Source organism: Myiozetetes cayanensis, unplaced genomic scaffold (genome assembly GCF_022539395.1).
Source record: "Myiozetetes cayanensis isolate MyiCay16 unplaced genomic scaffold, myiCay2020 scf5-8, whole genome shotgun sequence".
In the NCBI taxonomy this organism is placed as follows: domain Eukaryota; kingdom Metazoa; phylum Chordata; class Aves; order Passeriformes; family Tyrannidae; genus Myiozetetes; species Myiozetetes cayanensis.
The window spans coordinates 38,474,066-38,501,149 of NW_026087742.1; the positions used below are offsets into that span (position 1 = coordinate 38,474,066).

At 36.9% G+C, this 27,084-nt stretch overlaps 1 protein-coding gene and 1 long non-coding RNA gene across 2 annotated transcripts in view; one reads left to right on the top strand and one right to left on the bottom strand.

Moving 5' to 3' along the window:
* Positions 1-829: 829 nt before the first annotated feature.
* Positions 830-20,437, bottom strand: LOC126649622 (uncharacterized). Its single transcript, XR_007631092.1, has 4 exons — positions 20,384-20,437; positions 15,785-15,881; positions 11,302-11,412; positions 830-911 (listed from the first exon to the last, which is right to left on the bottom strand). It is a non-coding gene; the product is annotated as an uncharacterized LOC126649622 (long non-coding RNA).
* Positions 20,438-21,234: 797 nt separating this feature from the next.
* Positions 21,235-27,084, top strand: part of CNTN5 (contactin 5) — a 590,743-nt gene continuing 584,893 nt past the window's right edge. The window contains 1 exon segment of the mRNA XM_050333940.1: positions 21,235-21,553. The gene's annotated coding sequence lies outside the window, so the exon portion shown is untranslated.

Here is a 27,084-nt window from a genome sequence, read left to right on the forward strand (position 1 = left end):
GGTTTTCATTGTTTTAAATCTGAGAGAGAAAACTAAATGACCCAAAATGTATTTTAATGCCTTAAGCTTTTCTAACAAAAGAATCCACGCTCTAGAAGACTTAGTTTAGAACATAAATCTTTCTGAAAAAGGTGAAATAGTTTTCTACCAACTGATATTTTGAGGGCAAACTGTAAATGACCTTTGGAGCCTTAGTCAGCACCAAACCATTCAACACAGCAAGGACAAGCCAGCACCTGCAGTCCTCTCAGTCAGCTCTTCCTGTGACCACTTCTAAACTGACCTGCAGCTGTAGGCTGGAGTCTTTTTTCATCCCCAAAGCATAAAGATACAAGATCTGATAAACACCCATCCAACATACATGCCTGCGAAAATCACAGTATGGGGGGAAGGGAGAAGAGGACAACTACTGATATGTCACTGCTGGAGCCCCAGCTTTGTTAGGTACTATTTATGTACTCCTGAAAAGACCGATTTATATCTGGTGCCATAAATACAGGTAGTGAATGCACATGCACACAGAAAAAAAAGGATTTTCCTCCTAAATCACGTCTCTCATCTTTGGTCCAAATGTTAACACTAAATTGCAGCATTAAGTCTTTACTTTAGAATGAATCATACAAGAAAAAAAAAAAAAAAGAGAAAGAAAAGCAAGCGAAACGAAAAAAACCCAAACAAACTATTTTACTGTGAGGGTAGTCATACAAATGGACAGGCGTCCAGAGAAGCTGTGAAACCTTCATCCTTGGACTTCTTCAAAACATACCTGGATATAGCCTTGGGCATCCTGCACTGGAAGACCCTGCTTTGAACAAAGGATTGGTATGCAGCCCTTATCTGAAACAGATGCTTCAGGTATTCATTATCTTGTAGGATCAAGGCTTTTGATCTTCATTTTGCAATTGTGTTTCCTAAAATAAATGTAGAAGATAGATAGACTCATTTTCTTCCTCTGCTTTCTTTGCTGATGATAGTAACTTAGAAAGAAGTACTCCTGACAAACCTGAATGGAAAATACACATGCTGTGCACAAGGAACTATCAACAGTATTTCAAACATATATTGTTGGTAGAAAACAGGATAATTTGAGAACTAGTAATGGTTTTCCTTGATCAGGTATGGGGGAAAAAGGTAAAATTTTATGACAGACTACTGACTAAAGATTCCTGTTTTAAGCCAGCTTAAGTATTAAGCTTTGGTATCCATTGAAGCAGGAGTCAAATAAGAGAATGCAATTAAATGAAAAACTAAACCAAAGTGCACATGCCTCAGGTTAACTACTGGACCACTTTCAACTAATTCCACCTACTTGATTAGGATTAACATTGTGGTCTTTGTGCTCTATTTATTTCTTGGGATTTTTGATTTTTTTCTGTGTTCTGTTATATTTATTAGGACCATGAGCAATCCTTCTCCTGTCCTGAAGGATGCTGCTGACTTTCCACCAAATATTTAATAAAGCCAAACCAGAGAAAAGAGAATGTGCCAAATGTATATACTGCTGTACAGTCTATTTCTGAGGAACTGTGCTACTTAAATGTGAGAGTTAAGCTCTTTTTTATCATGCACATTCCAAGTTTTCTCATATGAACATGAAACTGTTGGAAAGGCATTGGGCACACTTACAAGTACCTACAGATCTGTCATGCATTCTGTCTCTCCAGTGTTCTTATATCAATTTAAAGCAGCACTTGCTTTCACTGCATTTCAAAGAAATCATCACAAGCTTAGTCTCTTCCAGATTTCTATCTCTAATTTGGAACACTGGAGGACTTGTTACCCTTTCGGTTTTCCAGACAATTCCTTAAAAGCTGCATTAATCTGAGAAGATGCAGAATGATCCTAGTAATAATTGCATGGTTTGCCTCTTTAATAGGTACGATAGAGAAACCTATAACCTTCAACACTTTTCATACCTTTGACCATTGAGCAAATAGTAAGATCCGTTTCGCTTTACCCCCTATAATGTTGGATACCTTAGTGCTATATCAATGAAGCTTGAAGTAATAGAGTCTTTTAGAAAGCCAGAGCTCTTTCTTGGAAGTGCTATAGAAATTATTCTCAATTGAAGTCAGAGGAAAAATTAGGAAAACTGTTCAAATCTAGGGGGAAAAATCCCTTGGCAACAGCCACAGGTACTGAAATCAGCAGTCTTTCAAACAAACCATGTAAACAGGCTTCAGATAAGTAGTGGGATCACACTAGCTGAAGCACAGAATTTCAAGTTGTCCAGAGACATAATTTAAAGTGTTTTGGTGTATTGAGCCTGGAAAACACTTTTTCTCAGAGAGGACACTTTTCTCCTGAAAGATTTTCTCTTATTGGTGGGAAACAGAAGGAAGAAAGGACAAGACTCATTGTAGAAGTTTTCCCTTACTATGATGACCTTTTCACTGAAAACAAAAGATGGATACCTGAATTATCCTTGCCTTTTCCAATGCAGTAACAGATACTTTTCTTTCAGCATTTCAGAAAAGATGAGGACACCCAAGAGGTACCATTTCACAGGTCTAAATTTAGAAATCTAAGTGTGTTCTCATGAGTGCCTCACTCGTATTCTTGCCTTCTTCTGCATGTCAACTTTATAAGAAGCTTCTTTTGCCTCAGGAAATAATACTATATGGTATCCATAACCTTTCCATACAACTACTGGAGAAAGAAGGAGGTTTCCAGGGTGTTTTGTCATTTTCTGGAATTTCTGATTACCTATCCTCTAAATAGAGGAACTAAGGAGACACAAGATTAAACTCAACACACAAATCTGGAGAATTTAGTGGAATAAATCCCTCTCTACACATGTATATATACTGTACACACATATATATATAGCCTGTGAGTAATCAGAGACCACCTAAAATATGTATATCAGTAAACGCTATATGGAGTGAAGGAAAGAATAAAACCTTTAGCAAAAGCAGGCCATTTCCAAAAGCAAAACAGCCTGTCACACCCACGCCACCATATTTTTCCTATGAGAGAATGAGTGGCACCAAGATGGGTCAGAATGGAAAAGGCCGTCCATGGTATAGTTACGCATTAAATTGGGTATTTTCAAGGGTTTCTGTCATTCTGAAAATGTCAATCTTATCAAACATAGAGAAATATAAAAATAAATTAAAAGCATTCACAGTAATTTAAAGTAATTTACTGTCACAGTAAATCCCTGTGACAACTTGGCTTGACAATTGATACCTTGCCTGTTTTTGCAGAAATCTGTCAGTACATGTTGCCTCATGTCTATATATAAGATTATTAAAAAAGTTAATCATCACGTCCCCTACCAAAAACCATAATCTTTTATTTGTGATTGAACAATTATTTAACATGGTAATAAATCATATTATTACAGTGTATTGTGAATCTAGGTGAGAAATAAGTGGAAAGAAATGGGATTTCTCAAAGGAAGAAAACAGCCTTTAAAGGTAAAAGGAAAGAAAGAGGAGGCATCTAGGAGGACTGAGAGAATGTAACCAGCATTGTTAGTTTTCTTCCACAAGTGTCACTGATTCATTTTTCTTGTACAGTCCTCTGAAATTTACCTGTTTGTCTTGTTCTTAATCCCACAAAAGGCTGAGATTCTAAGCACAGAACTTAGAGCCACAAAATCATATACAGAGGCCCTTGTACACATATTAATTTACTTATTCAGGTAGTCCCACGAAACATTCTGACACCATTGCTGCCTCATAAACATAAATTTAGAGGGAGAAATAAATCCTTGATTTATTTAATACATGACAGATATTTTACCAGTTGGCATAAATTCTCAGAGATGAAAATTTAAAAAACAAACTGTAGAGATCAATGTACCAAAGAAAATAGTCCTGTGTTAGGTACTTTCCCTCATGTGTGTCTTTTCATGTGTGTCTTTCAATTGTGTTGTGACTCAGGGGCTCATTGTAAGGTCTTTATTGAGGCAACTGGATTCTGGAGGTCCAGTTATTTTCAGGGTTCTGTTTTAGTTTAGTTTTTATTTTATGAGAGTAGGATGTTACTAAAGAGAATATTTTTGAAAACTACTAAATCCAAGTTGTTTTGTGTACTGAATTGATGAACATTAAAAACAAACAAAAAACCCACCCAGAAATGAAAAATCTGTTTAAAAAGATAACAAGCCAAGTCTAGAAGGGAGAGAGAAGGGGAATCAACTCATAGTGCAACACCTGCTTCAGGCTAAAATGGTAAAATTCAATTCATTTTCATACAGCATCTTTCAAACAAAGATTCTCAAAACGTTTTATAGTAAGAGATAAAGTGACAAGATAACTTGTTACAGAAGAGGTTATTGCAACTCTCACACAGAGAGCAAATGAAGGAAACTGTGCAGAAACAGACTGGTCCAGGGGAAAAAAATGGATGCAAATTTAAAGGAGAGAAAAAGTAATATCCTTGCACAATATAACAGAAAGAAGAGATGAATAATAATCATACAAATGAGGATGAGCATTTATATGAGGATGGGGATGAGGATAAGAAAGTTTCTCCTTGTATAAAAACTTATATCTACTATATTTATGTAGTAATTAAATTTCAGAGCCCTGCAGGATAGGTAAATTCATTTTGCAAATGGGAAAACCTATACATAAAAAAAATGCTCTAATAAGACTCTTCTGGGAATAGAGGCAGCTTCTTACTCACAGCAGCTGGAATATGAGAACTGAGACTGCCAGTGCTTACCAAGAAAAGAATACAAAAACTGTCTCTGTTACTTTTATCAAATGCAGTACTTTCTAGTTTTTGGTAGAACAGTGTATGGCATATTTCAGCAGGTCTATGAGTGCTTGAATTCCAGTCTAAATGCTTGAATTATTTATTGAAAGAAAAATTTTTGCATCTCTGAAAATCACAAAAGTCAAGTGTCAGGGACATGGATGTGACTCATGAACCATGCCCAGTGCTGAGCTCCAGGTGCCTGACAGATGGCACCAAAACACAGAAGAAAGGGACAAGGATAGAGACTGGTCTGGGAAAGCCAACTCCCATCCAGATTTGATCACACAATAGCATACAAGGACTGTTTGATGACATAACAATTCTCTGGGATTGAAAGCAAGAGAAAAGAATGCTGGTTTTAGAAAACTATTTTCACTGAAAAGGGAACAATATAGAAACTATGGAAAGGAAAATGAACTCAAAATGTTAGAAACAAAGCATCCTTTTTAAAAAAATTGTTTATGTGCTAAATAATTTTTGACAGACAGTTAGGCACCCTGTGTCTATGCAAGCTTAGGAGATTAGCACTATGTTTGTGTACTCTCTGCCTTTGAACAACTGGGAGAGTACAAATTCTTCATTTTAGTCAGTGTACTTTCCCAGATATTCAGCTTCCGTGGTTTCACTCTATTTTTTTCCTCACTCATTCATCTTGCTTGGTACCATAAGTAATGCATACATGGCTTGAGATCTAGTAATTTGTTGGCATCAGAGACATTCTTGCAAGAGTGTTAACTTCCACACATAGTTGTGCATTTTGAAGAAAATGGATATTTCCCTGTGATTGAGAAATATGGCAGTGCTGACAGGATATTCCCAGAACACGCTATACATGGCAGGGTGCTTGGATCACACCTGCCAAGGATGCAGGCTCAGCGCCAGCATACTGTATGCACTCACAACTTACTGAACTAATATAAACCACCATCCTCATCCTGCAGTTGGCAGCCCTGGGACAGTCTGATTCACCCAGTTACAATTCAGCTGTTTGTCCATATGTCACATCCGTTATGTGACAGACCTATGGTGGCAGGAATGAGACTGATGAGAACAGAGAGGCATTGACATCTAAATATTGTCCTTAAATATATTAGTATATTAACACAACAACATTGACAATAAAGAGTTCTTATTTTATTATATATATTCTTGTTTTATTATATGTGTTCTTTTTATTATATATGCTTACTAGTAAGCATATATAATATAAAATTAGATTTATTATTTGTTTGTTTTATGGCTTTAATATTTTTGTATACTAAAAAAACCCAGTAGATATTGTAAAATTTTACATTTTATTACACCATGTTTTCAGATAACAGAACAGATTACAGCTATGTAGAACTTAAGGTAACATATATTAGACTTTGTAATGTAAAACCACTACCTTGCTTGTTAGAAATGTATCATTATTATACATTTACATAATTATACTTTAAATGTAGTAAAAATATTTCAGTATTCTACTTTTTGTTTTCTGTAGTTTCCACTTGGAAGAAAATAATTATTTCATTTTAAAAGTTGTTTTCTTTTTTTTAAGGCATATTTTAGATAGACAGTAATTCTTTTCATCCTTTCTCTCCATAAAATGGTGATAGATTAGTGAGGTTGGTTTTAATCTACTATGTTTATTTTATTTTTCTATTAACTGCAAGGTGATTCTAAATATACTGTTTAAACTTTCTTGTAGGCTAAAAATTAAGGTTCATAATGCCTTGTGAGTTCATAGTATTTGTGTATTCAGTAGTAAGTCAAAGTGATATAATTGAAATGTCCTCTAGATATGCTCACTATACCCTGTGGTTTGTGTTACTTATATGTGGGAGTAGTAATAAAATAAACTCTAAGTCAGTGTAAATGAGAGTGACAAGAGAAATCCCTCATCGTTGTCTACAGGCCACCACCAGTAGGTATCATACAGGTAGCACTCTTCCAAACCTGAGGATGATAAACTATGTCATGACTAACTCTCTCACTCCTCACAAATGAATTGGGGAAAGGAAGCCTCAGGCAAAGGATATTCAGATTCCTGCAAAAGAAAAGTCTATAAAAAGGAAAACTTAACCTTCCAGATCCATTTATGTTTACTGGGGCTCATGCTGGTCTGTGCAACACACGTTCTCTGGGCTGTGAATAAAGGAACATTTCTGCTATATTTTCAACTGTTCTCAGACACACAATGCCAACCAAGCCTTGTGCCTCATCTGAAGTTGAACATTCCTTTTTCAAATCCCCAGTTTTTCCTTTCCTGACTGTAGAGGTGAAGATTTTTGAACACTTGGGGTTATTTAGTCTGGAGAAAAGAAGGCTCAGGGGAAACCTTATTGCTCTCTATTGCTACCTGAAAGAAGGTTGTAGACGGGGGGGGTGGGTCTCTTCTCCCAAGTAACAAGCAATAGGACAAGAGGAAACACCTTCAAGTTGCACCAGAGGAGGTTCAGATTCCATATTAGAAGAAATTTCTTCCCTAAAAGGGTTATCAAACATTGGAATGGGTTACCCAGGGAAGCAGCGGAGTGACCGTCTCTGGAGGGATTTAAAAGGTGTATAGATGTGATGTGAAGGAACACGGTTTAGTGGTGGACTTGGCAGAGTTGAGTTAATGGTTGGACTCAATGATCTTAAAGATCTTTTCCAACCTAAATTTGGTTGGATTGATTCTAAGATTCTATGTACTGGCCTCTAGGAAGAAAATTAGCTCTTGAAAGGAATCATGTGCCTAAGCCATTCTTTCCCAGCTAGTAGATTTTTGAAATGGCACTGACAGGATTTCTATGGCACCCATTGACAGTAAGGCATAAAGATGGCATCTAAGGAGGAGAAAGAATTGAAAGGCTGTACATTGTATATAAAATTTAGAGATGTTTTACTGTAATTTTCCACATTTTCCCAGCTAGCAGTACATTGTCTGTAGTTTAAACTCCTATTTCATGTTTTTTGTGTATAGTGCCTTCTTCTATCCCCTGCATGTTTTGTCATTGATTTTGAGTCTTATTTTACCAATCACAGCTGGGTGCCCCTGCAGAATGGGTTTAAAGGATACATACAGAGCTTCTACAAGCCCCAGTACTGGCAGATACTTCTGCAGCCACCATCAACCTATCCTAAATGCATGTTGACCAGGCACGTATCACCTTTAAAAATTTAAATGCAGACTTGTCAGCATCTTTCATTGTCCTTCCGGGGGTACAACTGACAGGTATATAAAGACATATTGATAATATATAAATATCAGTTATTTCAATATTAATTCCAGATTTCTCTTTGTGTTAGCATAGTCCATGCCTAACATTGACTTTAATCAGTCAACTTGCTCTATCATTGCAAGGTGACCATTCATGGAAAATAATGTCATGTTTAGCTTCCTTAATCACATACATCTAATTTTTCTGACATTGATTTTTACTTCAGGTTATCCATAGAAGGGTTTATACAGCACATATCTCTAACACCTTTCTGCCCAAGAGATGTTAACAAAGATAATTCAACTTCATTGCAATAATAGCATTCTCTTTACATGAATAAAAATAATGAGCTACATTTCAAGGAGACTTTTTGACTTGTGGTCTGAATGCAGGATTTGGTTTTTTTTTTTTTTTTTTTTAAAACTCTCTCGTGTATTGCAACACCTCAGAGAAACTTTTTAATTTCTCTGTCATGGCATTTCCCTCTGTAAACTTATGTACTGTATCTCACAGAAGTGTCAGGAGAATCAATCCTTGTAAAACTGTAGTGGGGATATCAGTAAAAGAGAAAGGTTTGGAATTCCAAGGGTTTTGGTGTGTTTGCATGGTTGTCTAGATGGACAGGACTGTGGGTTACCCAGACTCCCACAGTATATGCCATGGAGTGAAACCAAGGCACCTTAGGAGCATTCACAGCCACTGAAGTCCCTCATTCCTTCTGCATTACAGAAGGGGAAGAGAAGGAGTATGAAATTAAATTTATTTATTGTTGGCTTCACTCAATCTTCTGAAAACCAGAAAAGGTTCTTTCCCCACTTATCTATTCTTGCCAGAGTTTCTAGTGCCTAGACAAGACACTAAGATGGTAAAATAAATTGTGCACAGTAATTTGACTGGTGCCTGTGGGGGCAACAAAAAATAGTTCAGTCTTCCTCAGAGTCCTCTCCCCCTTTCGCCCCCCTCACACACACCCTCTTCTCTGCAGTTTCTAATGAGCAATTTGATTTGATCTAAAATAAGAACATCAGGGGGGAATTGCAGGAGGAGCTGTCTGTATGTTCACATAATAAATGCATTCTGGAGATGGGAGAGCTGAGATGATTGAGATTGACTTTGGCACACATTGGTCTTCAAAGGGTACAAAATACTGCAGGAGTACCACTGGAGATCAGTGGAACAAACTGATCTCCTGAGCCTGTAGGCAGCTTCCAAGTTGGTCCTCCGCTGGCAGGGAAGCATGCAGAGTGCATCCAGCCCAGAGAGAGGCAACACTCACTTTCGGACAGGAAAGTAAAATTACTAAGATCCAGTCACACATAGAGACAAAATCCTAAAGCAGCACCTTCATAGGTGCTTTGTAATTGCACATTCCGTTAGGTCAAGGACTGTAAAATAAGAAATTTCTAGCCAAACCTTCTTATATTATAACTCTTTAGACCTACTTATATGATATACTGCATAGGCAATATTTAGAAACTGTATTAGCAATAAATCTAATCATAATCATCCACAGTGCCAACATTAAATTTCTGAGAAAATAGGTAAGAACATTTAGATGAACGTACATACTTACACAGCTGTCACTTAATAAGACAACAAATGCTTCAAAAACACCTGAGAAGCAATAACTTGGCAACAAGACACTTCCACATACATTGATTTAGTTTCTGTGATGCAAGACACAAAGGCAGGTCAGGAATGCCACCGGAAAATGCCCAACTCTACTGACAGTCATACACAATTTAAAAAAAAACAGATAGTGGCATTCCTATCCAGTCTGCAGTCATTTAATGTATTTAGTGTTTCAAAAGTGGTGTGATATTGGTTTAATGATGCTATTAGTAATATCTGCAGAGAATGTATGAATATAAGCAATTACTTTTAGGATATTCTTTCTTGGTAGAAAAACATCTAATTCTACTAATTGCCTCTACTTCTGTTTCTGTTAACTGTACACTGTATACATTGCTTATCAGAAGCAATGAATTTTAATTAACATTCATGTTGAGAAATATAATTCAAAACAAACATATCCAATCAGTTTATTTTATTAAATTATTGCATAGTTATTTCCAGAGCTAAAGCATTATTCCTAGGTATGAATTAACAAAGAGATCTACAATTCGCCATGAAAGAAAGTTAAAAAAAACTGTACATGAAACAGACTACACACTATCCCTAACTAATGCCTGAAATCAGACTGTTACATTAAACACTACTATGAATACATAATAGGATTTATTACTACGTAGTCTTTCAACTCAGAAAATATACTGTAGATTCTGATAAATTTAGGAAAAGTATGAAGAACTGAAAAACCAAATCACTGGTCCAAGGCCATCCAAGGACTTTACAGCATGGCAAGAAATTGAATCCAGATCTCATGAAAACTGGTTCAGTACTTTTACTACCAGATGTTAGAGATACGACTGATCAGTCATTGGGATTTTATAGAGACTTGAAATGTGAAGCAGTTTCAGAGTGTAATTTCAGCTTCCTCCCTGCATAAACCCACAGAAACTGGAGGAAGTGGTTCACGGAATTTAGGGAATTAAAGCTATCCTGGAAATCTGAAGTTTCTCTTGTTTTAATTCTCTTAACACCTGTTTTTGTGACTAATACTGATATAAGGATAACAATACACAATTAAGTATTCCTTTGATGTTGTCGTATGTATAAATGTTTGAAAATATACCTGAATTTCACTAACTGATTTATAGGAAGATTGGAGGTTTTGTTTAAAAGCTAGTGACTTTAAGGAAATTCCAATAAGATCCTTGATATGTCCATCACCCATGTCTGTGTACCTGGCTGATTTCCACAATACCTTACATGCTTTTGGAAATGTAACATTCTTCTTTTCAGAACTATTCTTACTCTTCTTTGCAGGTTCTGGAGTAAATCACCCATGAAAGCTCTAGGTACTTCTCAAAACCCAATGTAAATGCCTAAAATTAACCGTCTCCCCATTTGAACCACTAGTGATGTTATATATATTCAAGACTGCATTTACTGTGATGGATTTCACTAAAGAATAAAACTAGATTCAGCACTACTATTTAAAAAAGAACACGAAGTCTCAGGTGTGACTATTTTCCCACTGTCTAGCAAAGGTTTGCTTTTATTGGCACCTTAGTATTCCTGATCAATGTCATTTAATTCCTGACCTGCACACAGCAAACAGAACCAACAATCCTATACATTTCTCTGCTCCTCTTACACATGCGTGAACATAAACTGACAGTGTGGATTCACTGTTGGAACCATGAAACTTCAGTCACACTGACACTCAGAAAGTTGTCATGAACCAGCATATGGAGACAATATGACATTTCTTAAGGTACAAGAGATGACACAAAGTGGCATGCTGCTATTAAATACATTTAACAGCCAAGACACACACCTTTCAGTCACTGTCAGTGTTGCAGTCATTTCAAGTGGGCAATGGCAGCTCTCATATATCATCAAGGAAATTGTCAGTAATCCCTGGAGACCATCTCCGTTATAATTGGCACTGGTAGAGAAGGAGGATGTGTCAGGTAGAAAGATATTCACACACCGTCCTGAGATGACAATAGGGGCAGTTAACACTCCTTCAGACTTTAAAAACTGCTGTGGAAGTCATAGCATTTTTTACAGCTGCTTCTCACAGTATCGTGACATTTAAAGTGTATGCTAAAATCTATCAAGCACATATAAAACATAATTATGCTGTAACATGCATTATAAACCTAATATGAACAGGATTAGTCTATCAGTGTCTTGAATTTGTAATGCAGACAATAGAATATAATGCCTTCAAAAATGCTATTTCTACGTTTATTATTCAATTAGCATGTATACTCTTAAGAAAATAAAACCTTTTGAGGGGCACAAAACATTTTTACTGCACATGTAGAGCATGCAATTTAGTTCTTAACAATTGCTTCTGCCTTTAAATTATGTTATTAGTATGCTAAGAATATTCTTACATGTTGTCATCACTCTTTAAATTTCACTAAAAGGTACTTGCTATACATCTGCCAAAATGTCTCTCACATGTAAAGGGTTTTACTTTCAGTCTGTTCAATTAAAACCAGAAATGTATTTATCTAAACCTTATTCTTATGCTAATACAGATTCTATAGAACAGATTTGAGTTAATTTTTGTAATACTATTACCAATCTTTCCTATGTTAAAGGATTTACACTAACTGGATGATGTTTCAGAACAATAACTGGAATCCTACTGAATACTTACACATCCTTTACCTAGTTTTTCAGACGTAGTTCGGTACTGTATAGAGGTTTTTTTGGTTTGGTTTGGTTTTTTTTGTTTGGTTTTTTGTTTGTTTGTTTGTTTTGATTTTTAAACAAATTTTCTGGGGCATAACCTTAAGATAGAGCTCTGAGGTGGATCTGTCTTCTTAATTCCTTATGTGCGCTCCTAAGACCAGAAGCTGATTTTTTATGGAATAGAAACTAAAAGATAGACTTTTTAAAATAATGGAACCTGACAACAAAATAAAAACAACAACAAAAATCTCTCCATTTACTGTTACGTTCTTACAGAGTGCTGCCTTTTCAACAACAAATCCCAGGCTGACTATAAAAGCTGGCTGCTGTGTCCCTGAGCCCCTTCCTGAGCTTGCTCTCAGAAGCCTGTACCACACTGCAGTTTCCATGCTATCTGTTTCTCTCTGTCCATCCCTTCCCCCACTTTTGACTTGAAGAGACAACTGAAACTTTGTTCATAGTCTTCTCTTCCCTGTCATTTCAATAGCCCCTGGAGACCGGCAGTTCTCCTCTTCAGAGGATCCTGTCTAATTCAGCCTCCAGGGGCAAGAAGCAAGGCAACTATCCATCTATCTGGGTGGCCATTCCTTGTTAAAGGAACATATACTACCGTGCATGAAAAAACTACAGTTATCCAACCTGTCACATCTTTTGCAAAGAAAACTAACATAAGACAGCTATTTTAAAGCCCTTGCATTACATCCTTTATGTTAACACTTTGAAAGGAAAACAGACAGATGCTTAATAATCACTTTCATTGCTAATAATACAACTGATAATTTAATGCAAAAAGATTTTATCATAGATGGAATTGTTAGTGTCTTTGGAGTTATTCTTCCTTACTACTTCTTATTAAAAGATTTCAACTGAAACTCCTTTAAACTTTGTCAAAATTGTACTTCTGGATTGAAATTTTCTCCACTGGGTGTCTGTCAGGGAGATGATTTACTTAGGGTTTTTTTTACAAATGTTTCAGCAAAAAAAGATTCAGTCATTTCTGCACAAAGCTAACACAAAGATACACTTTCACTGATCTTAAATTATAACGAATTCAGCAGTTGCTTTAAGAACATTTTGCAGCAAAGTCTTGACCTTTTAGCAGAATTTGTTTTTAAGCCAGAGGTGTTTCTGAAACCATTCCAGTGATAAAACTGCTTTTTTCCATTCTGGAAACCACTGAAAAATATCCTTCCACAGTAGCTTGGAAAGTTCTAAAGGTTTGACAAATATATTCGTCAGTTTCTGCCTTTCAACTCAGAGCTGTGACTTGTTTGAGCAAGTTTCACACCTGGAAAGTGATGGAGTCTGGTCCAGAACACAGTTACAAAGACCTAGGAAGACTCTTCCTGAATTTCAATGCCACTTAATGTGGTCCATGGGATGTGAACCTGTGAACTAATTAATAGTTTATTTTCCTAGAGTTTTAGGTTATTTCCTCTTTGGTGCTCAAGTGACATGGCAGTGCAGGAAATATGAAAAAAAGCACCACAACATCTGAGTCAAGGACAAAAAACAGATGGCAAGACACAACTGTTGAGGCAAGGAGCAGATTGGGACTAGGAACCTGAGGGAGTGCGAGAAGGTTGAAGATGGGGAAGAGAGTGTAATTAATAAGCAAAGAAATGGACTCTGAGAAGAGGAACATAAGGAACATGGGAATTAGTGCTGTGAAAGCTACACGAGTCATGAATTGTGATCAAAAGACAGGATGAGTCTGAAAGAACAAAATGAGGAAAAAAGGCAGAATAATAATACAAATGTAAGATTTGTCCTGAAAATCTGGAATAGTTATAGAGACAGAGTAGTCTCAACTGTGTAAGAATATAACAAACATTTATGGTAACAGATTGCAATACATGGGACACTGTTAGGTGATACTCAGAGAAGTAGATATAATAGATTAAGTTGACATCCCAATCCAAGGTCTGTAGGAAAACCCAACACTGAAAATACACTGCTGTATAAACGTAATGGAATCACACCTTTCTCGGGTACGATTTTATACACTGTTTGAATTTGTTATTCTTTGTGTGTTAGGAGAGTTTTTGAAGCAGATTTAAAAATCTAATACATTTTCTTTTATGTCTTTATGAATATATGATGGGATTTCTGTGTTTTTTTCTTTTTTTTTTTTTGCATGTGTGTTTCTTTTTTCTTTCTTGAAGATGGAAGTTGCACTTTGAAAAACAGGTTAAAATAACAGAATTGTAGTGTCAAAACACTGAAAACTAAGTGATAGCATAAAAGTTTCCTTCAGTCTCTTCACCCGTTTTTGCTCCAAAGATGAATTCTTGTTTGTTTGGACACATAAGAAGTTTGTGTTTAAGCATGAGAATCGGAAAGAAGCCACCAAGAATTTCTGTTTCTGATTTTCTAGCAAACACAGATGTGTTTAGGAAATTGTCTTGGAGCTTAGCTCATAGCCCTTAAAGTTCCCTCGAAATAGATCAATTCTCTTTAGTAGCATGTGTAAGCATATTGTAGTAGCTGTGATCACAATACTAGTAAGACATCATGTGCTTTAAAACCCAATAGTTTTGAATGTTGCAGATGGCATCAAGACATTAACAAAGTACGGTATGTTCCTTGGTATTGGTTATTGGTGCAGCTGTTAAGTTAATGAAGTCAGTACATATTCAGTTTCAATTGTAGACACATTTTATTTGAGCTTTCATAGAACAGCTGTGAAATAAGTGCTATAATTAATGTTCTGTGGTTTACACTGAAATGTGTATATATAATATATATATGTACAATATATGATAAACTCCATTCAATTTATTTAGTTTCTTGTCCCTAAGAAGAAAGATCATCAGATAATTGCACTTTCTTCAGAAAACATTTAGAAGTTTCAAAGTCATCTTCATTTGTGCTTTCACCTGCCAAGCCATCATCAATAAAATTTACTATTAGATGAAATCAATTTCCTTTATTAAATTAATGCCATCTTTACATACCTAGATTTATCATGTACTCAGCATGCTAATACAGGTTATTCTAGTTGTACTTGAAGAAATAACTTGATTCTAGCTTTCTTTTGTATTAAGTTCATATAGGGTGTTCCAAATTTACTACTCCTAGGAAACTGTCATATAAAGGATAAAGCTCAAAGGGAAAGTCAAATGTTGAATTTAATCCCTTCGCAGGGGCAAGCAGGTAGGTAGACTAGGGAATATTGGGTTTTTTGTTATTTTAATTGCAGCTACTAGAAACCCTCACTTTCAGGCATTCTTGGTCAAATGCTTTCTTCTGCGGGGTAGCATGGTACGGAACTTAACAAAGTAGAATTGTCAACTCTTTTGAGAGACTGAGACTGAGTATAATCTGAGATTTTCTCAGACTCAAGCAAGTGATTTATAGATGTAGTTTTTCTTCCCCTCTCCTTCTGCCCTTTTTCTGTTTTCATTTGGAAAAAGGGTTGTTTGGCTTTTTTGTTTTCAGATGAGTTTCCAAATTCAGTTATATATACTTCACCAAATAAAGACTTCATATTAGTGTCACTCAGGTTTCTTGGGGTTAACATTATTCAGCTTTACTTATGCATTACATTATTTATTGTATTGTCTTGTACATTTTTTTATATTCCATATTTCCCCTTTTCCTTTACATACCTCTTAAATGCTCAAGTGACTATTCCAGAAGGCAACGGAGGTCTGAAAACTACAGGAACTCTTGTCTTAGTATTTTCTTCACAGAGTCACAAATCTTCTGTAACAAAATAGAATGGCATTTCTGCAGGATACATAAGTTGCCTATGTCATAGGTTTCAGACTTTTGTTATTTTCCTCAACAGGAAAATCACCTAGGGATGAAAGCTCATTATTTAAAAATAACGAAAAACTTAATTCACTACTAGTGTAGTTACATGTGTTCTACACTCCTACGAAGGTTTTTAGTGGCAAGGATCCTTCCCACACCAAGCCTCCTCTTTTGGTATATTTCCATTGAACTTAGAGCCAGAGGGAGCTCGGGAAGAAAAAGACCAAACATTTTTTACTGCACACTGAGGACCATGGCAATTCTGCTTCTCTCTTTCTTCATTAACAGGAAAATAAGGACAAAATATTTTCTTTTTTCTTCTTTGGGAGGTACAATGTATCCAAATATTTTACAAAGTAGGTTGCAAAGCTCTGGTCTGTAAGGGTAGAATTATGTCTACCATTGTTAGATACTTAAACAAAAAAGTCTTTTTTTTTCTCTTAAGTAGTAACATAAATCAGAGGAACCAGGAATTGTTCAACACCTTTGAAAAAAATCAGGCCATTCATATTGAGGTATTGAAATATGAGTTAGGACACTAAATTTAGTATCTACCACTGTTTGCATTCAGTAGTCATGGACTATGACCATTCTGTAATTCAACAGAGGACACTCTTTTCATCCTTTTGTACTCATGGCTCTTTGGACATGAGTGTTAGGAAGATACTGTGTTTAATCTTTGTTACTATCGAGTTTTCATTGCTGTTGGAATATTCAGGTATAATTACGGGTTGATTTTTTCAATTCTATGGTCCTCAGAGAACCTCTTATTTCCCTTTTCTTTTCTCTACTTTGAAGATCATGAATCACCACTACCCCTTACTAGTTCTCTATTCAGAAGAGCTCATGATACCATGGGATGGCTGCAGCGGTAAGCAGATCTGGGTTTTTTTTTTCCCATTCTTTACCCCTTTGTGCATTTTGCTCCCATATTTGTAGAAGGTAAAATCAGTCTCCAGGGGACACTAGATCCTTCCTGTACATATGATGAAGATCAACCTGGAAGGAATAAGGAAAATTATGGGTTTGCTTTTTCATAGCATATTAACTAATAGTTGTATCACAACATCAAAAGCAATGCATTGTATCTCATAACAGGTGTTCCAGGCATGTCTCTTCTAAGGTTAGGAAAACCAGGAGAGAATATGAATCTGCAAATCCCTTCTGATCTTTATTCTGCCTCTGAAACTACAAAACTATATTGCACTTGCACAAAGCATGCACAGAAAAGAGGAACCCTCTCTAATGGTCAGTTTATCCTTGTTTCTGTCAGTAGCCAGAAGAGTGACTTTTAGGAACTTGTTCCTCTGGTTTCCTTTAGACCACTTCCTCACAACGCCAGTAGCACTCAGGGGAGCATTAATGTATAAATGGGTTTGGTATAAGGTTAAGATACATCTGTCACTTTCTCATGTCTCTCCCACTGCCAATGACTTCTGCAGAGACAAGGGAGAGTTCAGCCTGTCCCCTTCTGTTAATAATTGAATGCCACAGCATTACTAGTTAGCTCTTTGATGATTATTGTTTTGGTAGAAGTATATTGCCTATACCTGGATATATCAAACTATATAGTACCCAGCCCATTTTCTCTTCAACCAGGCAGCAGTGGAAATTTACACTGGTGGTATTTACCAAGCAGCAGAATGGCCTCATCACCCTTGTGATACTTGATGATCTGCAGTACTGCAGTACAGTTCTGTCATCCTCTCTTACTTAGATCATTGTTCACAGAAACAACACATTCAGTTTACAAGTTTCTCTTACAGAATCAAAAAGACCATTGTGGCAGGCTATAAACCTGTGATATGAAATGTGCTTCATTCTGCTGCTTCAAAACTTTTCCAAATAGGTTAATTTTCTCCCAGTCTTTATGTAGGACCAGATGTCATCTGTCAGCATTTCTGAAAATTTAGGAGTCTAAAGTCCCCAGAGGTTTTTTTTTTTTTAATGCACCAACTTCCTCCCATTGTTAATGTCTCCTGTTTGTTAATTATTTGCTATAACTGAAAGCTTTTATAGTAGGCTCTGAATCTTCTGCTGTTTGCCAAAGGCCTGAAGAATTATGTGTCATATTTATACATAATTCTGTTTCTGCCCCACAAAATTTTCCTATAACTCTAATTATACAGCCATGAGGAGTATATCCAGATGTTCTAGGGGAGGACAAAATATAGTGGTTGCCACTAAAATTATACAGCTATGTACTAAAACAGGGCCAATGTATACCTTTCAAGAGCTAGTGTTTTCAAAAACTGTTCTCCAGGTCCTTCAAAGAAATTCTCATAAATGGGAGGCAAAGAGTAAGAGAAGGTTTTATTATACTCTAAAGCTACACCCCAGTGCTGTTGTAGGCACAGAAGAGAAGGAGAAATTTGTGCAGCCAACTATTTCCTTCAAAATTCACTCTCTATCTTTTACTTATATTCTACAATTGATTAAGAAACAGCAGTGAAATATTCTCCAAAAAATGGTACTGCTCAGATAGCTCTGCATGTGGCAAAGAAAAAGAATATATTATGCTCTGCTTAAAAGAATGGGAGAGATTGAAAAGGAAAGAAGTACAAAACAAATAAGAGACGAGTTCATAAACAACTCGGACTCTGCAGATGTGCTGCATCTGTTTGTTTGTCCACTGGGGACACTGAGATAGAGAGATTAAGACATTTATTCAGAGATGGTTAGACAACTAGACCAGATATGCAAAATGCAGCTAAGTTGACTTAAAGTCCATAGCAATAATAGTACTATAACAAAGGGGTGAATATAATTCACTGTTGATGCATTAAACATGGAACATACATGCCATAAAACAGATCACAATCTTACAGTGGTGGAGTAAAGCAGGAACTCACCTTGCAAAGGATACCCACCATCAAATGAAATTTTAACCCATTTTAAATCTGTGAAAGATAAAATTGGTACTCATACAAATACAGCACCTTCCTAAATATTTTAAAGGAAAAGGTACAAATATCACCTGGTAGAAATATTGCTGATGTGAAGTTAAAAAGAAGGAAGCAAACATTAAAAGCTGTCATCCAAAAGAAATCAGTACTTTGACAATGACTAGTGAAAATGAGCCAAAAGCAAAAATAGTGTGTAACCCAATGGGTATAACATAGGGACCTTAGTATGGTCTTTAAAAATAAACCTAATCTATAAACTTTGTAAAGGAAGATAAAGGCCATAAACTCCAGTCTTTACAACTTAAAAAAAATTTTGTATTCTTTTAATTCTGTCTCTACCTGAAAAACAAGTAACCAATGAAAGTCACATCTTTGCAAGTAATTCCTCGCTATTGTCATAAATGGCTACAGTATGCAAAAAAATACATTTATTAGCAAAAATGCTTCTGGCTTTAATGTTCACTTTGGAAATATTGAGAAATGAAGCCTCATAATTTATTCATAAGATGAGAATTAATGCAGTCACTATTCCTGTCTTCTGATTAAGTGCTGTCTTGTAACCTAGTAGCACTGGAAATAATGACCAGATGATAATTTTCTGCAAATTGAGTCAATGAAGAGAATCTTTGATATGTGCAGTTACAACACTACTTGCCCAATAGAAATCACCTGGAGACCTATTTACAGCTGTGGAGACAATTTTCTTCTGTGTTTGTATGGGACAGTGCATACAGAAAGTCCATCTCTAATGTTGGGCTAATTCTCATTCTTCCACTGTGATAGTTAAGACAGTGGGAGATGGTGATGAAGGAACAAAAATCTACAACCTTAGAATAATGAAAAAAAGGAATTTAAGTTTTTTTCAGCTCATTCTCACTGATAATAGTGGGCAGAATTCATTGAACTGCTGAGCTGTAAATCCTCTGATGGACTTTCACATAGTATACAGGACAACAAAAGTGTATAAAAGTCTCATCACTGGTATCCTATCTTGCTAGAGGCTTCAATATAAAAGACAAGCCAAAGACACACTGGAAAAACTTCTATTACTATTGCCAGTTCAAGACTGGACTTGTGTAAGAACCCTCAGCAGATGAATCCAGAATGAATCCAGAATCCTTTATCATTAATCTAAGAAAAATGCAGGTCAGTTTCTAAAAGCTAGTCAGAAAGTATCTGGGATAGGAAAAATAAATAGGTACAAAGGTAAATTAGTAAAGAAAAATGCACAAACACATACATACATATATGTACAACACAGAGGTTCAGAAAGCATGCACAGTTGAAATGGAGTCACTGAAGCAAAGAAAAATCTCAGAGAATAGGAACTACACAATAGTTACTCAGTTAATGCATTCCACTACTTGTGGAAGGCGAAGGGGAAAAAAATGCAAGGAAGAAAAGCACAGAAGGACAGAAAAGTATTAAATGTTAAAGCAGAAAGTTGCCATTGCCACGGGGTGGGGGGAGAAAAAAAAAAGGGGGTTAGAATCAGCTTGAAACCTGAGGGTAGCCATTAGAGACAGGCAAAGAGTGGAAACCCACTACTTGTGCGGGTAGATGCGAAGCGGACCAGGAAGACGCGGCAGGTTGATGCGGAGCAGCGGCGCCGCCAGCCCTGCCCCGGGGCTCTGCCGGGCGGGTGCTGCGGGGGGCGGCGCTGCGGGGGCGGGCCCGGAGCGCGGGGCGCACCGCCGGGGCCGGGGCGAGGCGGGGCGCTGCCACGGGCTGGGCACAGGGATGCGCTGAACAGCGGGCGGATGATGGGGAAGGGAGCAGGGAGGGAAGGGGCTGCCGGAACCGCGGTGTTGCGGCTGCTGGCCTCGGGCTGGCTGCCCCGGGTGTGCCTCCAGCCAGAGCAGCCGCCGTGTGAAGACGGAGATCGTGCGGTGCGGTGCGGTGCGGTTCGGTTCGGGCAGCAGCCGCGGCTCCCGGCTCCCTGGCTTCGGCTTGCAGAGCGCGGGAGTAGGGAGGATCATCACCACTGGAGAGGAATAAAATGCATTACCAAAAAAAAAAAAAATCTTTAATAAACAATCTACTGGAAGGAGGATGGACAAGGGGATGACGAGAGGATGGGGTCAGAAAGTGGTGGATGGGAAAAACTGGTGGTTTGGATGAGGGGAGTAGGAGATCAGGGGACAGCACTCCCCAACGAATCCTCTTGCCTTCACGCTCCGGGGCAGAGGAGTGAAGAGGAGAAAATGAGGGAGGAAGGTGGAGAGGAGCAGGAGGAGGAGGAGGCAGGGGCGTACTTGCGCGCTTAGGGGTAGGGGCGAGCGGCAAGCAGCGGTGTGAGATGGCACTCGCATGAACACATATCCACATCATCTATACATCCACACGCGTCTGAGTAGGGGCGGGCAGAGCCTCCGCCGCCCCCCTGGGAGCAGCCGGGGGAGGCGCCTCGGTCCCCCCGCCGGGAGGGGGCACGGCAGGGCCGGGAGGGGCTCGCGGGAGCTGCCGGCGCGGATTCCTTCACCTGGGGCTCTCCATCAGTGAACGAGGATAGAAGAGGCGGTCGGGTCTGGAGAACTACCTCTGGATGGTTTAAAAAAAAAAAAAAGAAATAAAAAGAATAAGGAAAAAACCCAACTCTGCAATCCTCTGCTCCCCCAGGCTCAGCACCATAAGGGACTGCTATATTTGAGGCTGTCAGAAGGATGGGAGAGAGAGACTGAGAGTCAGGGCGAGAGAGACGGTGCCACAGCAGCGGTAAGTGTCTCTGCCGTTCCCCCAGCCAGGCAGTGATTTCCCTGGTTAGACTTTGGAGTGTGTGCAGATTATTCTTTTTAATATCATCGCGGCATCTCTGTGAGCAGTCTACTGTGAAGCCGGCAATGGTGAGAGATCCCGGTTTTGGGCTCCTACTGCAGGTTTATGTGTTTAGTGGTTTTTTGCTTTGAATTTTACGTTGAAATTGTTGTCATAATTGAGAAGAAAAGTTGAAGCAGAAATTACTGTGGTCTGCTCTGTGCTTCTTGTCATTTAACTAGCAAAACAGACTACGGCAGTGAATGAGTTGTGAAGAGAGATGTGAGGTTTTTGAAAAAAAATACATACTCCAGAGAATAAATGCCTGTTTCAATGTAGTATTTTTTTATGTTTGGGAGAGCTACCATACCAATGCTTGAGGTTGAATCAGGAAATAACCCAGCATATTGAGTTTATAGTGATTCACTTAAAGTTGTGTTGTTTTGGAGTTCAGAATGATACTTGGATTTGGCATAAACAATTATCTCTAGAATTAGAAAAGTATGGTGCCCGGACCATTATCCTTTGCTGACAGGCAGAAGAGATGAAATTATGTAAAGATGCACTGACTTTTCCTCTCTGATGTGAGGACAGTTGATAAAACTGTGTGGAATGTCCATGAACTGGCTAGAAGATGAACCGAGAGTTATTGGAACACAGAGCATGAAACTGTTTTTAAGATTTTTATATCAGGGAAAAAAAATCATCCATTACTGTATCTGTACTTTAGATGTTTAGTTTAATTCCTCTTGAGCACAGAAAATTCATACAACAGAAGTTACACAAGATAGTGTAATGTGAGGACTAAAGTTTTCTATGTGCTGCAATATTTCAGAAATGTAACAAAGTTTTTGCAAAGTAATTTTTTTTTTAAATTTTGAAAATAATTGTTTTACTTTCAGTTTTTTGGTGTTTGGTTTGTTTGGGGTTTTTTTTGGGTTTTGGTTGCTTTTTTTTTTTATTTATTTCAAATGAAGGACCTGGTGCTATTTTTTTTTCTGAGGAGTTATTCTTCTAGACTTCAGTGAGCTTTTGATGAGACCCTGAAGTTTGAAAGTACATATAAATTCCACACTCACTATTAACCAAAAGCTAAGGAGGGATTCTTGATAAGTAAAATTTCAGTGATATTTTCTAATTAATGAAAGTGCAATTAATTCTTGTAGAGTTATAGTACAACTCCTTCAGAAGTACTTTGTGGCAATCAATATTAACGCAAAATCAGTTCATCATTATTAATGTTGTTACAGTGGATATTGAAAGAATTAGCAATAACTGGACCATTACTTTAAAGAGCTATCAAATTATCTGTTAGAAATTCTAAAAGTATATTTAATAAATGTACTTTAATTATTATAGCACTTAGCTACAAAGTTTCAAAAACCCTTTCTCTCTCTTGTTGTAAGGGAAAACTCTTGTTTACTAATGTGAGGTATGCCAAAAGGAAGACAGAAAACTAAGATGTGAGCTATAGTAACTGAGGAATGTTTCATATACAGAGGCCCTCAGTGGTAATGTACTTTTAACTATGGCAGTGTTTAAGAGATGTGGTTAAGAAAACAAAGTCTAGGACAACAAGAAATATATTATGGAGGGTAAAGTGTTAAGAATCCTTGGAGGTGATAAAACTAAGTAGTTTTAGAAAGGGACTATTCAATATGTAATGCTTCTATTTCATATACTTACAGAGCAAATGCCCATGCAAAAAGTCAGAACTAGCAGAGCATGATATGAAACTGTGAAGATAGCTGTTGATAGTTGGGAGTATAAGAATGTAGATTTTAGTTTTATTGGTCAGTATGAAGCTGAAGGTCCTACTAGGTAAACATGTCAGGGGTAGGGATCTTAATTTCATTTTATAACGAGGGCAGATGTACTAAGAATGAAAACAGAAAATTAAAAAACCTGACTGGCTGAATCGTAGTTGAAAATTTGAAAGAAAGGAGCTTTGAAAACAAGTCTTAAGGAAAGATATCCTAGCAGGTAAGATAAAAGGTATGATTAAAAGCTCTGCTGTTAGGAAATAATAAAGAGCAACTTTAAGAAATGCGTAACTTGGAGGACTGTTAGCACAGATTTAATACAGGAAGGTCATGACTGGTAAATTTGCTTGAGTCCCCTGAATAAGTTGCTGACATGGTAAACTATTGGGGAATACGTGATATGATTTATGGGAGTTTCAGAAAATATCCAGTTCTGTGCTCCACAAAATATTGATTTGGAAAGTCAAATTTTTAAGGGATACTGGAATGAATTCAAACCTGACTTCGACATAGGGACCAGAGGGTGTCAGTAAAGGTAAAGAGCTCTGGATGGAAGGAGGAGGTTAAAAGTATGATGCTTTAAGTGACAGACTAAGATCCAGTTTTCCTTCTTGCTTGTTATAAACCAGGTATGTTCAAAAAGGGTAAATCTGATATGCTAGCAGTACAGAAAAATCTGTCCCACTAAACAGATTCAACACACTGGAAGTTTTCTGATTAGGTTAATGACAGGAATATTTATTTTAAATAATTAGTGCAAGTCTTTACAAAAGGCATCATAGAAAACTATATGTTAAATATATACATACCAAGGCATTGAGACCTCTGAGGTGGTTGGTTCATTGACATTGAAAAAAACCACAGTTCTTCAGAATGATTTTGTCTTTCTACACGTAGCCTGCAACACAGACCTTAGTTCCTCTGAATGCACTGCGTAATTTGCCACTGCTGGTCTGCTCCCTCCATATGCTCCTGCTAACTGCTTCTGCATTGCACTTTCTGTCAGTTTCAGAATAACCTCAATCATTTAAACATCTTCTTGTTCTCTAAAATACTAAACTGAAATCCATCGCAGTTTATACTGCATTTTTAATTTCCTGAGAATCAATGTCAAATAGATATTTGCTTGTTAATATTATATCAGTAGGTGCTTTACAGAATTTATTTTCCTCCTTCTGTGCATGGCTTCTCTGATGCTTTTTTCAGGGTCTGTTACACCCTGGATATCAACTTCTTAGCACTTTACAAGGGAAAAATACTCTTTCTAGAAGTGAGTCCCTACAGATTCTTATCTTCTGAGTGATTTTGATCAATCACACTATATTAGGGGATGGTGTCTTTTCAAAAATTATGAAGTTGTTAAAACTTGGTAAGAAATACTTTCTTATTTTACTTAAAGATTTAAAAGCCTCATACTGTGTATGTATGTATAGATGTGTTTATACACATGTATGAGAGCAATGATTCTGTGTCTTTGTAAGCTGGAATGGAAGCAACAGTAACATTATCTGATTAATGGAAGGAAATGTAATCTGTTTTTATAATTAATTTCTTGGGTGATTTATGAAAATATCATGAAGTGTGTGAACCTTTAGAAAATCTAATCTTTGCTTATGTGCTGCTGCTTTCTAAAAGGAAATTCAGGATGATTCACTGTACTTCATAAAGGCAACAAATCAATTCTAAGATGTTGCAAGTGGATATGTAATAAGGGAAATACAATGTCAGATTCTGTATGTTATGAATATAATAAAACACTAGAATTACCATCCATGATACAGCTGGTCTTCTTGATCACACATGCCTATACTTATTCTATATAGTCATCCACTTGGACTAGCTCCTAAGCTTACAGAGCCATGAGGTTATGTCAGAATAACAGAGTAATACATGCTGTCATGTGCTAGTTAAAACATCATAGCTCACCTCTTTACATCTCCTTCAGGACCAAACTTACACATCAGTCTTGGGAAAAATTGATAACTCCTCTCTGTTCCCATACCTAGAAATAGAAAATACATCAAACTCTTCTCATCCATCAGAAATCTCTTCTGGGAATTTCCTTTTTCAGCATGCTCTTAAAGGTTTTATTGTAAATGGTGTTAAAACATGATGTTATTGTTGGGGAACTTTCTGCTGCTGGAACTAAAAACAGACAAACTTTGATCATCGCAGTTCCTAAGAGGGGTAAAGGATGACAACTTTTCACTCAACATACAGGGACTGTGGCTTCAGCCTCCTTGTGAGTGAGAAACATTCACGTTTTAATAGTTAAAGATTTACTATATATTCAGTGGGACTCCGAGCCTTCAAATAATTTTGATCAAGACTAAAAAGATGACTTTGTAATTGATGTATCAGGCCAGTCTTTTAGGTGTCTTCCTTTACTAAATAGCATCACTTTACAAGAATTCATGAATCCCATTTTATTTTTATCAGTTTTATAGTCTTCATTAAGTACGCAAGGGACATTGTCCTGTGGCTGCAACATTCCTGCTCTAGGTTGTAACCAACTTGCTATAGCAAAGCATTCAACAAAGAAAAAATCAGAGTGTGTGTTTTACATCTTCTTCTGAGATAGTTCTCACAGAGAAAATTTTCCAAAAGTTAAGTATTGTAGACACTCCAAAAAATTGCTCTGGGCATGCTGAAACATTTGTATGATATTGAGCACTGTTGGTCTGATAGAATCATTCAGCTTTGTCAAATTCGTATTACTGGGATGTAATTGGGATTATTCATTTATCTTAATGTTTATTCTTGTGATGGCCTGGACAGAGGACAAAATGTACAGATGGAATCGATGAAATGGATAGAACAGAAAATACTGAAAATTTCATGAACTGTCTTGTTTCCTATACAGGAATTTTAGTATGTCTAGCACAGAAATTCATTTGAATTTCTGGATACAGAAACAAATTAAAATTCCCTTCAATTTGTTTTTCCTATGCTTACTAATATTTTTTCCACAAGCATATATTGCCTGGAGTATTATATTACAACCCGCTTTCTGGACCAAATTAATTATAGTAAACTTTGTATGTAAACTTTCAAAATTGGAATAAAACCATGTATAGTTCCATACCTACTACTTAGGTTACTTTGATGCACAGTTTACCAATTGCATATATAAACTGTAGAATTTCTTTTTTTGGCTTAACTTGTAGGTACATCTATTTACATATATTTAAAAAAAATGCAGATGCCACTTTAAAATGCTTTTGCCTCAGCTGTCCAATTCACATCATAAGTCCATACCAAATATATTTAGATTAGAACTCTGATTTCCATAGAAGATTTTTGGTCGTTGTTTTATGAGCAAGGTCCTTTATTCCATTATAAATCTTAACATCATTGTAGCAGAAGGCATAATAATCATAAATCAAGATTGCATTGTACTAGTGGCTTTAAACACAAAATGGTCCCTGACTCAAAGAACATATGGCTTAACTAAAAAAATTCCGTTTTTTACTATTATTTGTAACCTTTGAAAAGCTTATATCTAAGGGAAGACATCTGTGTTTCACAACCATGCTACCATGATCATGCACAGATTTCTTCAAGATCACCTCCCACACCAGAAAAAAAGCCCAAGATATGATCTGGAACACAATGACATGTGTAATGATCACACATACATGCTATAAAATGCCTTGCAAATTTGTCTGAAGACTCTACCAGCAGTTCACAATTACTTCTGAAATGTGTACTTTTTAGACCTGTTTTCTA